This window comes from Giraffa tippelskirchi, chromosome 7 (genome assembly GCF_054371585.1).
Source record: "Giraffa tippelskirchi isolate mGirTip1 chromosome 7, T2T-mGirTip1v1.2.pri, whole genome shotgun sequence".
Classification (NCBI taxonomy): domain Eukaryota; kingdom Metazoa; phylum Chordata; class Mammalia; order Artiodactyla; family Giraffidae; genus Giraffa; species Giraffa tippelskirchi.
Window position 1 is genome coordinate 45,489,209 of NC_137281.1, and position 13,103 is coordinate 45,502,311.

General features: G+C 44.8%; 1 long non-coding RNA gene and 1 pseudogene across 2 annotated transcripts in view; one reads left to right on the forward strand and one right to left on the reverse strand.

The window, feature by feature from the left end:
* Positions 1–6,549: 6,549 nt before the first annotated feature.
* Positions 6,550–8,191, reverse strand: LOC145513011 (branched-chain-amino-acid aminotransferase, mitochondrial pseudogene; annotated as a pseudogene). Its single transcript, XR_014059036.1, has one exon. The product of XR_014059036.1 is annotated as a branched-chain-amino-acid aminotransferase, mitochondrial pseudogene (transcript).
* Positions 8,192–11,806: 3,615 nt separating this feature from the next.
* LOC145513014 (uncharacterized) overlaps positions 11,807–13,103 on the forward strand; it is a 68,924-nt gene continuing 67,627 nt past the window's right edge. The window contains exon 1 of the long non-coding RNA XR_014059042.1: positions 11,807–12,368. This is a non-coding gene — a long non-coding RNA (uncharacterized LOC145513014). The remainder of the gene's footprint in view (positions 12,369–13,103) is intronic.

The window sequence follows — 13,103 nt, forward strand, 5'->3', positions numbered from 1 at the left end:
ATCCATCGGATGTTGGCAACTTGATCTCTGGTTCCTCTGCCTTTTCTAAAACCAGCTTGAACATCTGGAAGTTCATGGTTCACATATTGCTGAAGCCTGGCTTGGAGAATTTTAAGCATTACTTCATGACCCAGATAATCACGAGTGTGATCACCAGCCTAGAGCCAGACATTTTAGAATGCAAAGTCAAGTGGACCTTAGGAAGACTCAGTAGTTGCGACTCAGAGACTGGAGTTCAGGCTCAATAGTTGTGATGCACAGGCTTAGTTGCTCTGCAGCATGTGAAATCTTCCCAGACCTGGGATCGAACCCATGTCCCCTGCATTGGCAGGCAGACTCTTATCCAATGCATTATCAGGGAAGCCCTTATAGTTGATTTCTAATCTAATAAGAGTTGCGGTTGGAAAAGATACTTGATTTGATTTCAGTTTTCTTGAGCTCACCAAGGCTCACTTTTTAGCCCAGGATATGGTCAATTCTGGAGAATGTTCCATGTGTACTTGAGAGGCATATGTATTCTGCTGCTTTTGGACAGAATGCTCTATAAATATCCATTAAGTCCACCTGATCTAATTTGTCATTTCATGCCTTTGTTTACTTATTGGTTTTATGTCTGGATGATCTGTTCATTCATGAAGTAGGGTGCTAAAGTTCTCCACTATTATTGTGTTACTGTCCATTTCTCCCTTTAAGCTCTTAGTATTTGACTTATATATTGAGGTTCTCCTATGTTGAATACATATATATTTACAATTGTTATATATTCTTCTTGGATTGATCCCTTGATTATTGTGTAATGTCCTTCTTTGTCTCTTGTAATAGTCTTTATTTTAAAAAGTCTATTTTGTTTTAAATGAGTACTGCTACTCTAGCTTTCTTTTGATCTCCAAATGCATGGAATACTTCTTTTCCATTACCTTGCTTTCAGACTGTGTGTGTCTCTAGATCTGATGTGGGTCTCTTATAGATGGCATATATATGTGTCTTGTTTTGTAACTGTTTAGCCCAAGCCTAAGCCCAAGCCTTGGACATTCAGCCCAAGCCTGCCAGGACTGCTGGTTGACCTGCACTGTGGAAAAGAGGAGAGCAAGGGCCAATGAGTGACCAGGCCCCTGCCCATACTTGTCCCAGTGATGGTGGAGGATCCAGGCATGGATTAGTATGGTGGCATGCACATACCACCACCATCTCCTGGCCCTGCATTCCCTTCCTGGGAAAGGGGTCCATGGAGTCACCCACCAATGCCCTCTGTCTCTCATCTACATCTGCCACTCCCCTTTCCCCAGCATCACCAGCTTTGTTCTTTTTCAGGGTTCATCTGGCCATTCAGCATCTTTTGTGATTGCATGTGAATTTTTGGCAGGCAGATTCTTATCCACTGTACCACCAGGAAAGTCCTATAATTTTTATATCAAGTGGTAAAATATCTGCTTGCAATACATGGGACCTGGGTTCGATCCTTGGGTTGGAAAGATCCCCTGGAGAAGGGAATGGCTACCCATCCTAGTATTCTTACCTGGAGAATTTCATGGACAGAGGAGTCTGGTGGGCTACAGTCTATGGTGTCACAAAGAGTCAGACACAACTAAGCAGATAACACTTTCACTTATAATTTTAAATGTAGAGATATTTCACCTCTTTGGATAAAATTATTCCTAAATATTTTATTACTTTTGGTGCCATTATCAATGGGGCTGCTTTCTTAATTTATCTTTCTTGCAGTCCATTGTTTGTGTTTAAAAATACAACTGATTTTTAAAAATATTTTTTTAGTTAATTAATTTATTTGGCTATGTAGGGTCTTAGTTGTGGCACGTGGGATCTTTGATATTTGTGGTAGCATGTGAGATCTAGGTTCCTGGCAAGAGATGGAACCTGGGGCCCCTGCATTGGGAGCACAGAGCCACTGGATGACCAGGGAAGTCCCCTGCAATTGATTTTTTACATATGGAAATTTTTTGTCCTGCAACTTTCTTTATTGAATTAATTTACTAGTTCTAATGGCTTTTGTTATAGTTTTAGCTATATAAGATCATGTCATCTGCAAACAGAGACAAATTTTCTTCTTTCTTTACTATTTGTTTTTGTTGTTTAGTTGCTCAGTTGTGTCCGATTCTTTGTGACCCCATGGACTGTAGCACGTCAGGCTTCCCTGTCCTTCACTGTCTCCTGGAGTTTGCTCAAATTCATGTCCATTGAATCGGTGATGCCATCCAACCATCTTATCCTCTGTCATCCCCTTCTCCTCCTGCCTTCAATCTTTCCCAGCATCAGGGTCTTTTTCAATGAGTCAGTTCTTTGCATCAGGTGGCCAAAGTACTGGAGTTTCAGCTTTAGCATCAGTCTTCCCAATGAATATTCAGAGTTGATTTCTTTTAGGATTGACTAATCTCCTTGCAGTCCAAGGGACTCTCAAGAGTCTTCTCCAACACCACAGTTCGAAAGCATCAATTCTTTGGCACTCAGCTTTCTTTGTGGTCCAACTCTCAAATCCATACATGATTACTGGAAAAACCATAGCTTTGACTATATGGATCTTTGTTGGCAAAGTGATGCCTCTGCTTTTTAATGAGCTGTCTAGGTTTGTCATAGCTTTTCTTTCAAGAAGCAAACATCTTTTAATTTCATGGCTGGAGTCACTGTTCGAAGTGATTTTAGAGCCCAAGAAAATAAAGTCTCTCACTGTTTCCCCATCTATTTGCCATGAAGTGATGGGACCCGATGCCATGATCTTCATTTTTCGAATGTTGCATTTTCAGCTAGCCTTTTCACTCTCCTCTTTCACCTTCATCAAGAGGCACTTTAGTTCCTCTTTGCTTTCTGCCATTAGGGTGGTGTCATCTGCATATCTGAGGTTGTTGACATTTCTCCTGGCAATCATGATTCCAGTTTGTGCTTCATTCAGCCTGGCATTTCACATTATGTTACGTAACTTATTTAAGTTTATATTATATATGTTAACTTATATAACTCTTCATATAAGTTAAATAAACAAAGTGGCAATATAGAGCCTTGATGTACCCCTTTCTCAATTTTGAACCAGTCTGTTGTTCTGTGTCTAGTTCCAGCTGCTGTTTCTTGACCTGCATACAGGTTTCTCAGGAGGCAGGTTAGGTGGTCTGGTATTCCCATCTCTTTAAGAATTTTCCAAAAATAATTTCTATTTATGTAGGCTACATATCTTTTTCTCATTTAATTGCTCTGGTTAGGACTTCCAGTACCATGTTGAATAGAAGTGGTGAGAGTGGGCACCCTTGTCTTGGCCTGATCTTAGGGGAAAAGCTTTCAGCTTTTCACTGTTGAGTATGATATTAGCTAGTTTTGATGCAGCTGGCAGATTAAAAGAATGTGCTCTCATCTTCTCCTGTGAGAACAACAAAATTGCAACTAGCTGGTGAACAACCATGGACAGGATTATGTTGGAACCCACCAAAAAAAAAAAGATACTCCATGTCTAAGGACAAAGGAGAAGCCACAACAAGATGGTAGGAGGGCTGCAATTACATTAAAATCAAACCCCATACCTGCCAGAGGCTCTTGGAGGGGTCAGATAAAAACTTGTGCTCACCAGTACCCAGGGAAAAGGATCAGTGACCCCCACAAGAGACTGAACCAGACCTGCCTGTGAATGTTTGAGGATTTCCCACAGAGGCATGGGTCAGCAGTGGCCTGCTGCAGGGATGGGCACTGTCAGTAGTAGTCTTGGGATGCGTGGAGTGGTGGCATAAGTCCTCTTGGAAGAGGTCACCATTAGCTCTACCATAGAGCCACTGGGTGGGTGACCCACAAACTGGAGAACAATTATACCAAAGAAGTTCTTGCATGGTTGTGAAGGTTCTAGGCCCCACATTAGACTTCCCAAACTAGGGCAAAGGGACTGGGAATCCTGTTTTGAAGATCAGTGGGATTTGGTTACGGAACTTCCACAGGATTAGGGAAAACAGAGACTTTCGGAGGACACAAACAAAACCTTGTGTGCACCAGGACCCAGGGGAAAGAGGAATGACAAAAGTCCATATAGTCAAGCTATAGTTTTTCCAGTAGTCATGTATGAATGTGAGAGCTGGACCATAAAGACAGCTGAGCACAGTAAAATAGATGCTTTCAAACGTGGTGCTGGAGAAGACTCTTGAGAGTCCCTTGGACAACAAGGAGATCAAACCAGTCAATCCTTAAGGAAATCAACCCTAAATATTCATTGGAAAGACTGATGCTGTAGCTGAAGCTCCAATACTTTGGCCATCTGATGCGAACAGCTGACTCATTGGAAAAGACCCTGATGCTGGGAAAGATTGAAGGCAGGCGGAGAAGGGGACAACAGAGGATGCGATGGTTGGATGGCATCACTGACTCAATGGACATGAGCTTGAGTAAACTCTGGGAGCAAGTGAAGACAGGGAAGCCTGGCGTGCTTCAGTCTATAGGGTCACAAACAGTCGGACACAACTGAGTGGTTGAACAATAACAGCAACAAAGTTATTAGCTATGGGCTTATCATATATGGCTTTTATTATTACACCTAATTTGTTGAGAGTTTATCACAAAAGGATGATGAATTTTGGCAAATGCCTTTTCTGCATCTGAGATGATTTTCATCCTTGAATCTGTTAAAGTGGTATATCAGCATTACTGATTTGTATATGTTGGATCTCAGGGTTAAATTCCACTTGATCATCACTAAATAATGCTTTTACTATGCTGTTGAATTCATATTCCTAATATTTTGCTGAGGATTTTTACATCTATGTTTTTCAGGGATATTGTACTGTTATTTTCTAGTTTTCCTTTCTTGTTTTGATGTCAGGGTAATGTTGATCTTCCAAAATAAAGTTAGAAGTATTCCTTTGCCTACAATTTTTTGCAAGAATTTGAGAATGACTGGAATTAATTCTTTAAATGTTTGGTAGAATTCACTAATGAAACCATCTCATCCTAAGCTTTTCTATTTGGGAAGATTTTTAAATTACTAATTCAATCTTTGTGCTTGTTACTGGTTTGTTCAGATTTTTAATTTCTTCATGTTTCTGTCCAGACCTTGAACTGACATAATCAATTTTACTTTTCCTAAGAAAGTGAAAGTCGCTCAGTCGCTCATGACTGTTTGCGACTCCATGGACCCCCAGTCCATTGAATTCTCTAGGCCAGAATACTGGAGTGGGTAGCCTTTGCCTTCTCCATGGGATCTTCCCAACCCAGGAATCAATCCGGGGTCTCCTACATTGGTGGATTCTTTACCAACTGAGCTATCAGGGAATGTTGAAGTTTGTTTGCTTTCTCACAGTTTTACAGAGTTGGGCCAGCTTTCTGCATGTGCTCACAAGCTTTCTGCCAATGCTTGAACTTGCCACCTCAAGGGCACACACAGGATGCTGGTTGCAAGGCAGAAGACTGTGTGGGTGAGGTGTGGAGAGTGTTGGGAATGCCTTTGGGCCGGTTGGGGGATCTGCTGGTAAGGCCTCTTCAGAGGTTTGTGGGTGATCCTCTAACAGAGTCTACAAAACAGAAGAATTCACATCTCTGATGCATTCCAAGCACTGCCTACTGTTCCCAGCCTCTCCTCACTCTTAGCTGTGTAACTTACCTCATATTCTGGATAGCGTAAACAAGAAGTGGGCCTCTTTGGGAGTGTCCTGCACAGCTGGGGGAAAAACTGGGCACTCACTCACATGCTCTCACTTGCTGCTGTGAAAGAAATTCCCCTAGGAGATCTCTTTTGCCTCTGAGATGTGCTACACTGAGGGAGGAAAGACGCAAATAATGTAAAACTGCTTTTTTGGTCGTCTTTAATGTGTCCAGTCTTGTATTTGTTTTTTGCTCCAAGGATGTGCTAGAACTTCTTCACTGGACTCTTGGACTTCCACAAAGATACCCTCACTTGTGCGTGTTGTCAAAACTAGTGTTCTTTGAAGGGAGGATGGTAGAAAACTCCTATTCCACCATTTTGTTGCTGTTACCCCTGTGGTTTATTCCATTGAACGGTTTTTGTATGTTGAACATCCCTGATTTCCGAGAATAAATCTCATTTGGGTCATGACATATAAACCTTTCAATATGTTGCTAAATTTGGTTTGCTAGTATTTTGTGAAGGAGGAAAGTAGTGAAGTGCAAGTGTTAGTAGCTTAGTTGTGTCCAACTCTTTGTGACCCCATGGACTGTAGCCCACCAGGCACCTCTGTCCATGGAATTCTCCAGGCAAGAGTGAGTGTAGTCATTCCCTTCTCCAGAAGATCTACCTGACCCAGGGATCAAACCCAGGTCTCAGATTCTTTGCTGTCTGACCCACCAGGGAAGCTTTTTGGATTTTAACGTATCAGTGGAAGGAAGGAATGCGAGTATAGCAGTTAAGACTGAAGAACAAAAATTTAAGTTAGCATGTTGGAAGAACAGTTTCATGTATTGTTATTTCATATTCTAATAATAATTATCAGTGAAAGAGACTATGAATTTGACATTGAACATATGTGAAAAATTATAATTAAATATTATACAAATGTTATAGAACAATTTGAGTTGCACTTTCCCTCAAAAGAAGATATTCATACAGGAAAATCATGGATCTGGAATCAATTTATTTCATTGAGAGACATTTTAAATTCTAACCATTACTCTCTTGGATAAATTGTCAGATCTAGCTACTTATTAGGATTGAATATGAATTTCTTTTCTTGTTCCTTCGTTTTTTTTTTTTTTTTTTTTTCAGAATTGCAGCAAAGGGAAAAAATATCATTGGCAGCTCTGGGGAGATCCGGCCTGAAAACAAAGATGCAGATTTGGGGTCAAAGTGTTTCCTAAACATCTTGACCCCACAATCCTTGACCACACAACACGGAACAGAGGGCAGTACAGGTCCCCAAGGCCTGAGTGGCAGGGCTAGAGGCTAAGATGCCTGGGTCAGGCCCTTACGACTTTGAGAGTGTAATGTGGGGGCACCAGAGACGCAGGTTCCTCATCTCTTATTTCATATCACTTCAGGTGAGTCATTGGTATGGAGGTGAAGGTCCAACCCAGGTGGATGCTACAGGTCGGTGGTCCCTGGAGTGAGTGGTCAGGCATAGGTGCAGTATTGCACTGGGAGCATCCATTTGTGGGCTTTTGATCCGTACTGGGTCGCCTTCAGCTTCTTGTGGAAGCGGAGGATAAGCTCAGCCCCATTCTCCTTAGTGGGAATGTGGAAACTCTTGCCATGGTACAGGATTCGATGCACATGGCAGACCTGACAAGCAGTTCCTGAACCATAGACTCCTCGAACCTGACAGTCCTCCAGCGCCCGCAGGAAGACATTCATTCATGGTGATCTCACTCCACCACCCGGAACTCACCTAGGTCCAAGCCAGGTCCAGCAGACTCTGTCGGACTAGTCAAGGCAGGATGACACAGTCCAGTGGCGGGGTCACCAGTTCCAGCGCCCCATCGTCGTGGGTCCAGAAGACGAAGATGTTCATGGTGCCCACCTCCGTTAATTGGAGGTCAGGCCCGTATAGCCAGAGGACCTGTTCGCAGCCCTTCTTTTGTGCCTCCTGCTGCACGAACAAGGTGGGTGCTAATTTTCTCTCAGCTTGCAGTCGCCGACCCCACCTACCCAGGCTCAGATGAAGGATGGATCCGCCAGGAGGGAGACAGGGCTCAAGGCATATCCAGGGAAGATTGCAGACACCTAGCTAGGGCTCCTTCCGGATTACCACCGGCCGCACATAGAGGCTGGAGCCCACGCCCTCAGGAATCCAGTCCTTGTCTTCTTCCACCAGCCGGCGGATGCACTCCAACAACTCAGCTTTGTCAAAACTGCAGGCAGAGGCGCAGGGCTGAACACAGCATGAGTTCCATGTTGAGCCAAGGTCGGAAGAAGCGCACGAGCTGGTCCCCCGCCTTTGAACGCCTTCAGATCTTCGAAGAGCTCCAGGTAGTAGTGGAGAGTGGAGCAGGCCGAGAGTTTTGGAGTGAGGTTTTGGAAGGGCTGGATTTGGGGCTGACCCCAGCCCTCCTCCCTATTCCGAACCACCATCAGCATGTGATCGGTGAACGCCTTCCTGAACAGCAGAGGCTGGCTGGGGTCAGGGTTCTTTTGAGGCTCCTGTGTCATTTCCAGCTGCCCGTCAGCAGCCTTGAAGCTGGATGAGGCATGTTGTCTTGGGACCACACAGAAGCCAAAGAACAGGGAGAAAATTTGGGGTCCAAATCTCTCTCCCTTCATCCCCTCTAAAGCCTCGTGCTCCTTTCTGAGGGGGCCCCTCCTCCTCCGAATATGAATTATGAAACTACATCATCAGTTCATTTTGGATAAAGGGTAAGAATGAATCATGAATTTACCAAAATTGCTTTAAAATCTATTTTTCCATGACCATTAACATAGTTAAATGGTTTAAGATAGTTTTCCTGCCACGAGAACCCAGAGACGGTTTCGACGTAAATTTTTCTCCAGAAGTGGTGCTTTTATCAATCCAAACTCATTTAGGTAAATGACTAAACAAGAAACAACCTTATTTGTCACATTGAAAACTTTATTTATATACATTGTCTTCATTCAAAGTGTGCTTACAGGCATTAACATGTAGAATAGAAATTTCACTAATGCCTTTGCTTTCCTTAAAATTGTAGAACAGATATCAGTGCAATAGCCATTGTAATAAATGCTCATTGGCAAATTTTGTCAGAATGAAGTTTACTTTCTTAAATTATTTTGTTATGTTTGCTTCGATTGTTGAAATGTAATTTTTTAAGTGTAATTTTATGGCTGTCGAATTCCACATTTAAAAAATGAACTTGTATTTTGTATGTATTTTTTTCACTTTATTTTACGAGTAATTTTTTCTTAAAAATACATGATGAATTTAAAACAAACTGGTCTTTCATTGTGGACTCTTAAGTAGTAACAGATCTAAACAGCTTGACGGTTTTTGAGGGCAGACAAATTGCATATTATTCAAATTTGCCCGATAGTGGGCCTTAGGCAATTATTTGTTAAACGAATGAATTTTTAATCCCCAACGCTGGGTCCAAGGCGTTAATGACATCTCGACTCCAATTCCTCAATGATTAGACTTGCGAAACCGAAGTTTATCGAACATCAGGATCTGTGCCAAGCGCCTCACTCTCCACCTGCTTTTCACTCTCTCTTCTTCCTCTCAGAGAGAGGGCGTGCTCAGCACCATGATACTATCTGTGCTCAATACCATGACCCTTTCGTTGGTCGAGCCCGACGCCCTTCACTGCGGAGTCGCGGCCAAGCCACGCCCCCAGGCCGGCCTCGAGGGGGCGTACCCATTGTTCCGCCAAAAGATCCAGGCCAAGTAATCTTGTGAGAAGCCGATCCGTGTGACCCTCAGAGCCGGCGCACGTCGCGCCTCGCACCCTCGGCCCGCAGGCTCTGAGCGAGCTTGCGGACGCTCCCGCTCTCACCCGTCAGAGCCTGGGTCTGGCTAGCCTGGACCTGGCAGGCTGAGGCTGGGCGGCTGAGGTACGACGGGCGGAGCCTGAGCCGTCGCAGCCGCCGCTGCCTTCAGAGGAAAGCTTGTCTGCAACTTGACCCAAGAAAGTGAAGATGGCCACCAAATCCCCGAGTGCGACCAACAGGTGGGCGCCGGGGGCCGGGCACGCGGGCCAGAGGAGCGGGTGCGCGCGGGCAGGCGGCCGTTTGCCTGTGGCTGTTGGCTGTGGAGAGGCCGCCTCGCCGGAACGAATGGGCGAGCCCTCGGGCTCTGGGGCCACCGCAGGAGCTCCGAACCGGCCGGGCCGAGCCGAGGGATTTCCGGAGAAGCGCCTGGAGCTGCGGCCCGGCCGGTGCCTACCTGGCGGCGGTCAGACGGGCGAGTGTCTTGCCCTGTGGCTGGGCTGCGTGAGACGGGGCGTGAGTTTATCCTGAGCCGACGGGGCGACCTGTCCGGAGCCTCCTCGAGTCGCCTGGTCGGCTCCGGTGACAGCGGCAGGAGTGTGGGGCAGCGGCCCAAGTGGACGAGAACGGTCCCTCAACCCCCTTCTGCCCCGACGAGAATGCCTGATGTGCAGACTCCCAAGTCAGGGCTCCTGGCTCCCAAATCCCCCTCCTGCCAGGGTTGCTTTGTTTCCATTTCAGATGTGTACAGTGGACCCCCCAAACTGTCCCCCCCGCCACCTGGGCGGATGCTTAAATGTGACAATAAGGCCTGCAGTGTAATGATGCTTTCCTCTTAGCCTTAAGTAATTGGTGATCAATATACTTTTAAATAATTTGCATAATATCAATAGTCATTAATTTGGTCTAGTTTTTAGTTCAGTTCAGTTCAGTCGCTCAGTCGTGTCCGACTCTCTGCGACCCCATGAATTGCAGCACGCCAGGCCTCTCTGTCCATCACCAACTCCCGGAGTCTACCCAAACCCATGTTCATCGAGTCAGTGATGCCATCCAACCATCTCATCCTCTGTCGTCCCCTTCTCCTCCCGCCCCCAATCCTACCCAGCATTAGGGTCTTTTCCAATGAGTCAACCCTTCGCATGAGGTGGCCAAAGTATTGGAGCTTCAGCTTCAGCATCAGACCTTCCAATGAACACCCAGGATTGATCTCTTTTAGGATGGATTGATTGGATCTCCTTGCAGTCCAAGGGACTCTCAAGAGTCTTCTCCAACACCACAGTTCAAAAGCATCAATTCTGCGGCGCTCAGCTTTCTTCACCGTCCAACTCTCACATCCATACATGACCACTGGAAAAACCATAGCCTTGACTAGACGGACTTTTGTTGGCAAAGTAATGTCTCTGCTTTTAAATATGCTATCTAGGTTGGTCATAACCTTCCTTCCAAGGAGTAAGCGTCTTTTAATTTCATGGCTGCAGTCACCATCAGCAGTGATTCTGGAGCCCAAAAAAGTAAAGTCTGACACTGTTTCCCCATCTATTTCCCATGGAGTGATGGGACCAGATGCCATGATCTTGGTTTTCTGAACGTTGAGCTTTAAGCCAACTTTTTCACTCTCCTCCTTCACCTTCATCAAGAGGCTCTTTAGTTCTTCTTCACTCTCCGCCATAAGGGTGGTGTCATCCGCATATCTGAGGTTATTGATATTTCTCCCAGCAATCTTGATTCCAGCTTGTGTTTCTTCCAGCCCAGCGTTTCTCATGATGTACTCTGCATATAAGTTAAATAAGCAGGGTGACAATATACAGCCTTGATGTACTCCTTTTCCTATTTGGAACCAGTCTGTTGTTCCATGTCCAGTTCTAACTGTTGCTTCCTGACCTGCATACAGGTTTCTCAAGAGACAGGTCAGATGGTCTGGTATTCCCATCTCTTTCAGAATTTTCCACAGTTTATTGGGATCCACACAGTCAAAGGCTTTGGCATAGTCAATAAAGCAGAAATAGATGTTTTTCTGGAACTCTCTTGCTTTTTCGATGATCCAGCGGATATTGGCAATTTGATCTCTGGTTCCTCTGCCTTTTCTAAAACCAGCTTGAACATCTGGAAGTGGACGGCTCGGCGCAGAAGCGAGGCGGCTGCGACGGCTCGGCGCAGAAGCGAGGCGGCTGCGACGGCTCGGCGCAGAAGCGAGGCGGCTGCGACGGCTCGGCGCAGAAGCGAGGCGGCTGCGACGGCTCGGCGCAGAAGCGAGGCGGCTGCGACGGCTCGGCGCAGAAGCGAGGCGGCTGCGACGGCTCGGCGCAGAAGCGAGGCGGCTGCGACGGCTCGGCGCAGAAGCGTGGCCGAGAGGAGCTAGGCCGGGCCGGGGGCCGGGAGCCGGGGGCGGCAACCGATAGGGGCTAGGCCGGGCCGGGGGCCGGGAGCCGGGGGCGGCGGCCGAGAGGGGCTAGGCCAGGCCGGGGGCTGGGGCCGGGAGCTGGGGGCGGCGGCTGAGAGGGGCTAGTTTTTAGTAGAACACTTTAAAATACTAAGTCCCCATTAAAGCCCTGTTTTTCTGAGTTCTCTCCTCATAATGTTGCATATTCTAACTTTTTAAGAGGTGAATTTGCCTTACTTATGTGGTTTCTTGAACTTTCAATATCTGCTTTCTAAACTAAATTCGTTAGGTCATGCAGTGGCTTTATGACTGCTGTTGCTCTGGGGTTCAGATTGACATTTAAACTTAAAAGCTCTCAGTTTTGACAGTAAACACTGCATGTGAGGAGAACAGCATCAGAATTGTGGTCAGTAAGGATCCTCACAGCATTCCTGAGGCTTTCTCTGCTTCCTTAAATGACAGTCCAGGTGTAAAGAAGAAAAAAAAACTCATGCCAGTGGTTGCAAGTTATCATGGCTTGGTAATTTCATGTTTCTTAGCCCATGAGCAAGGCCTTAACTTCCAAGGCTTTGCAGAGAATGGAATGATTATACTGCATTTAGGGAAGCCCAAAGCTGTGGCTTCTCACCAGGAGCCTTCCAGTCCAGATGCCAACAAAGGGTAAGTTTTACTTAAAGCAGTATTGCTTAGTAACACTGCTGCCATTCCATCTTTATTGGGATGACAGGGTCAGAGTGATAGAAAGGTAACCAAAGGTATTTTTTTCTCATGATGGAGTTTTGTTTGCCCTTTACTAATGTATCATATACATAACCCAATAGAAAAAAATTTTTTACTGACTCCTATATGTATAAAATTTGATTATTCTTAACTAGAATAAGTAATTCAAGTTCTCTCAATTAAAACCATTTGTAAGACATCTTTTATGCCAAAATGCAGACCTTAATATATGTTTCTTTTAAAATTACTTCTTTTTTTACTTTCCCTCTGAGCAAGAGAAATTTACTGCTTCTACTTTCTCTCAGCAGTGCTTTATTGTTTTCAATGTATAGGTTTTGTACATAGTTGTTAAGTTTATGATTGTGAATTTAATTCTTTGGATGCTACTATAAATGGAATTGTTTTAAAATTTTCATTTTATCAATGTTCATTAATTATATATAGAAATAAAATTGATTTTTTATTGAAAAATATAAAATTCACCATATAAACCATTTTAAAGTATATATATACTTCAGTGGCATAATACATTTACAATATGTTATAACCATCACCACCGTCTAGTTCTAGAACATTTTCATCACTTCAAAATGAGACTCTGTTTTCAAGTAAGCAGTCACTTCCTGATTCATACTCCCTCTAGTTCCTAGTAACTACGAATTTGCTTTCTGTTTC